The 5000-nt window shown below is 36.2% G+C and overlaps 1 pseudogene; it reads left to right on the top strand.

The window, feature by feature from the left end:
• The window catches only part of LOC140857791 (epoxide hydrolase 1-like), a 4759-nt pseudogene extending 1058 nt beyond the window's left edge, over positions 1 to 3701 (top strand).
• The last annotated feature ends 1299 nt before the right edge of the window (positions 3702 to 5000 follow it).

Genomic DNA, 5000 nt, shown 5'->3' with positions numbered 1-5000 from the left:
GCTGTAGTATGATCTTTTTGGAACAGAGGAATAATCAAATGAAATATCTATTTACTATCATTTTTAATTATGACGGCTAGCAATGATAGTTGAAATTAATGCACAAATAATGGTTCTCAATTCTGTTACATTGGTTATAGAGGGATAATGCGGGACATTATAGTTATTGAAAACTTTGTTCTGTGAAAAAATTCTCATTGGCAGATGATGAAGTTGGAATGGTGGGATTTTGTTCTGAGGATTTGGGTGTTGGGTGTTGGGGAGGTGGATCTGAATCAATTAATGTGGTCCGACTTCCTGTTCCAAGTTTGGATCTTGGATTCATAATATATTGGACTTTCGATAGCACTTTGAAGTGAATTCTTGGTGAAGTGGTCCAACTACAAACCCGACCACATCCTAGCGGTTGCTGTAGTACAAGGAAGATACCCAATAAGAAGCCTTTGCTATTTAACAATTTTGTTGTGATATAATTCTTCAATTGTTTCGTTGAAGTGGAACCACTGTGAAAAAGAAGGTTGGAACTTGGATGAACATTCCCAAGTAAATATTTGGAGCAATGCTATAATAACTCAGAAATCTCACTCAAAAAAATCACCTGGCTAACTTGCACCTTCTTTTTATTTCATCATATGGTACACTTCATAACGCCAATTGAAAAAAGTAATTTATACATCAGGTTTCCAAGCTATATTTCTTAGTTACCAAAGCATTAATCAAATATTTTACGTTTTTTCTTGATCCTCTACATGCTTATTTATTTGGTTTCTAGACCATGCTCTACAACCTACATATGCTAACACTAAAGACAGCACTATAGCATTTAGGAACTGTTTTGGATATTCCTGTAGGGTTGGACTAAAAACCTTGTAGTAATCAGGCCTATTGGCCCATCTAGCTTACATTTTTTAAAAGCCTGTCTAAACCCATCATCCTAATGTTTGGCTCACGGAAAGGAAAAAAAAGGACCCATGGAGGTCTACTGTTTTCTTCCCACAAGATTGGAGCTGGGTGGTATTTAGTTAATACAAGGCTATACTTAAATGGACACGGCCAATTCATAAATCCTAGAACATTTTCAACCTTATCCTGTAGGAACATCAAATAGTCCCTTCCTATTAGAATTCTGCCGTGATTCAAATTATGGTACTGCTCAAGAATATATTATTAAAATTGTATTAAAAGAGTGAAACTACATGTATTAATGAATTCTTGCGCTGAGAGTGCACCTACGTATTTATTTCTCAAAAGTCAAACTCTCCTATCCGGCCAGAATGCTACATAAAATATCATTAAAGAAATTTATCAAAAAAATGATCTTGAGCATTTATTTTCATTTCTTAGACCATCGACCACGACCAACTTGCTGGAAAGAAAAAAAAAAAAAAAAAAGGTGAACGTTAACAGTAGGCATTTCCTGTGCATGTTGGAGTGATCAAGATTTACGATGGTATATGAGATTAGATTAAAGAGATGAAGACTTTGAGCCATGATTTTTCATAGAGAGCTCCTGATATAATTTGGAGGTTCTAATGAAGTATTAATAAGATTGGCCCTGGTAGGACTTTGCTTCCTATGTTATCAAGATAGCTAATGTTGACTGATATTGTGCCTTACAAACTAAGTGTTTCAGAATTGTAAGGCTTGTAACCAAACTACTAATCAGCATCAAGCTTATCTATCTGAACATGGAACGATTTTGATTCATAAAAAGGTGAATCGTTTGTAGCTACTCTGAAAGCTGAAGGGGCTCTTGTTTCTCATAGAGCATTATTTTGTGGTTGTTCTTTTTCTTTTCTTCTGAATATTTCTTTTTTTTTTTTTTGTGAATCTTTCTTTTCATAAAATCTTTTAATTCGGTACTCCAAAGTAGTTGTGAGGCATCTACCCTTTGCTAGAGCATAATATCATGAGCCTTTTTATTTTCTTCTTTATAGAAATATCTGTGCTTATTAGTCACTCCTCCAGGGATGTAATATGACAACTTATGCTCTTATTCCTCTATAAATTTCTAAGTAGCAAATTTGATATAACTATATGCAGGAACCTGGTCGAACTGAAGCTGAATTTGCTTGCATTCCGACTGCTTTGGTGATAAAGAGTTCTTAACATATCATGATCCAAGCCCTGTTATTGTGCCAAGGAGAATGGGTTTGCAGCTTCCCAGATAAGGAAATTACCCTGCCTTCTTGGTTGTCAGAAGAGGACATCAACTATTTTGCTAGTAAATTTGATAAGTCAGGCTTCACCGGAGGATTGAACTACTACCGAGCTCTGGACTTGTATGTATTCACAAAGGCTGGTTTAATTGAAAATGTAGTTTATCTTAATTATGAGCTGAATGATCATTATGCTGCATGGTCCTAGGATTGGTAGTCTTCAATATCTTATGGGGTAACTTTGCACTTCATCAGTTCATCAAATGCCTTTGCTACCAACTATTAATTACCTCGAGAAAAAGGTTATATTGCTTGACATCTAATTAAAATCTTTTTTTTTTTTTTCCTTTTTCCTTCTCCTGGCATTCTGCTGGTCTTAAGGGAAGTTTGATCTTTTACTGTTCAAGCATTGACTCACATCTTAAAGTTTTTGCCTATTCTTTTAAGAAAAAGCTGGATCGGGTCCAAGAAGATTCTTTGCTATGTTTTCCTTTTCCATTTTTTTGAAGAAACAAAAAAAAAAAAAAAGAGGGTTCTAGATATATGGAAATAGATAGAACTAGAGAAAATCAAGAAACTTCAAATCACTTAAAGATTCTTCAATGAATAAGCTGCAAAATACTCTGTTTCTAATTGATTCAGTGAATGTTGTACATCATTCTAGACCAGATGTTTTTCTTAACTGACATGAATCACTCTGAATTGGTCTATGCAATAACTAATCCATTGTTCTGTCTTGTTAATGGCTCTCTGATTTTATTAGTCAATTTTGTACATCATTTCAGGCAAGGAGATTTTTCTGACATAAATTAGTCTAAATTGTTTTTTTCTATCACACTCCTTGTTCTGCTTAGTTCATAGATCTGACTCCAAATCTTTCATTTTTACTATACTGGCTTAATGTCATCTTAATTACTCAATGGTACATGTGCAGAAACTGGGAGCTCACGGCACCATGGACTGGAATGCAGATTAAAGTTCCTGTTAAATTCATTGTGGGGAATCAAGATCTGATGTACAACATTCCGGGGGTTAAAGACTATATACACAAGGGTGGCTTCAAAAAAGATGTGCCTTTCTTAGAGATGTAGTTGTCATAGAAGGCGCAGGGCACTTCATTAACCAGGAGAAGCCACAGGAGACCACTGATCACATCTATGAGTTCATTCAAAAATTCTGAATTGCTTAGCCAACGCTGTGATCCATGCATAATCCAGGAGTGTGACCTTTGTCACTAGCATCTTTTCTAATCATATGGTCACTGTTTTGATTGCTTACATGAATTAGATTTAGTCTTATTTGGATAAGGCATGGAGAATGTAAGAAGCCTCCATTTATAAAATACTAGCACTGAGCATGTGCAAGATATAAGTACTATTTTGATGTTCCAAATCAAAATAGCACTAGAAGTTCAGTTGGAGATGAGGTGAACTAGTGAACATTTCGTTGATACTTGATGTGTATACTTATAATCATCCATGATCATGCTTAGGATTGATGAGATTGAATAAAAACAAAAAATGCTCAGCTGTGGCTTTTATTCAAAATTGCAGGAAAGCAGAACTATGTTTGCTATACCAAAGTGGAAAAATATCAAGATATTTGTAAAATTAATGAGGGCACATCTCTTCTCAGGCCATTCTATACCATTATGGTAGCCATCCCATTTCATAAATGTACATTGAATAACAAGGACCAGCACGCAAAGTTTCTACTCACAACATTCCATGCCATAATGGTAGTCATTGCATGTCATACCAGCATATTCCTTAACAATCCCTCAAGCTAGATGGTGGGGATGTGTAGCAAGTTGAGCCAATTGAATTTTTTCACAAACCAAACTGCAATCTAACTGAATGCATTGGTCCATTCATGAAAAAAGGGATGTGCAGCTATATGAAGAGAGGCTTGGCTATCGCAGTGTAATCTCATGGGTTGGGTATTTGAAACATTAAGAGTAGCAAGAAAATATGTAAGCCAGGTGAGCTCACATGAAATAGTTGCCATAGATCATGTAACAGTGATTTGCCTTTAGCTCGCCAAAAAAACGGCGCTGGATGCAAGAAAAGTGATGTGTCTTGTAATAGACCTTGTCATGGACAAGTTGCCCAATATGAATCCGGATATGCGGATGGCTGAAATTTGTTGTTTGCTGAAAGTAAAATGCCATGGAGTGTACGGGGGTTTGGTTGTATATGATGATCTTCTTCATGATGCCAACCATTGGATCGGGCATTACAAATATCCGAAAGCATTCCGACAACCTTCTTCCATCTGCATGCATAGATCTCAAAGCAGCCATCCAATTCATGAAAGGTGGATCATCCTTCATGTGAAACATACAATCTGAACCAGTATCATGGTAGGGCTTTCAAACTGACTAAGTTGATTGACTGAAAAAGCTCAAACTAGGATTTGTTGCTCCATTGGGAAATCAACAGTTAATAACAAAGCTCAATTAGCACACTCAAATTTATTTAAACTAAGTGTCACACTATTTGGCTACAAAAAAATTCGACTTGTTACTCTCTGTGTTCATTTATTTTGGAATTCAACCCGTTGATGACTTCATAAGTAAAGTGCAGTTACTGGGAGCTCGCGGTACCTTGGACTTGGGTCCAAATAAAAGTACCTGCGATGTTCTTTGTGGGGACCTGGACCTAATATTACCATACCCCGGGTATCCAAGACTACATTACAAGGGTGGTTTCAAAAGAGATGTTTCATTTCTTCAGGATTTTGTTGTGAAGGAAGAGGGGGGCCATTTCATTCATTAACCAGGAAGAGCCACATGAGATCTCTGATCGCATATATGGATTCATCCAGAATATTTGAAGACCA

The sequence above is a fragment of the Elaeis guineensis genome, chromosome 5 (genome assembly GCF_000442705.2).
Source record: "Elaeis guineensis isolate ETL-2024a chromosome 5, EG11, whole genome shotgun sequence".
NCBI classification, from domain to species: Eukaryota; Viridiplantae; Streptophyta; class Magnoliopsida; order Arecales; family Arecaceae; genus Elaeis; species Elaeis guineensis.
Note: the sequence above shows the minus strand (reverse complement) of the source record. Positions and strands in the feature narration are given on the sequence as shown.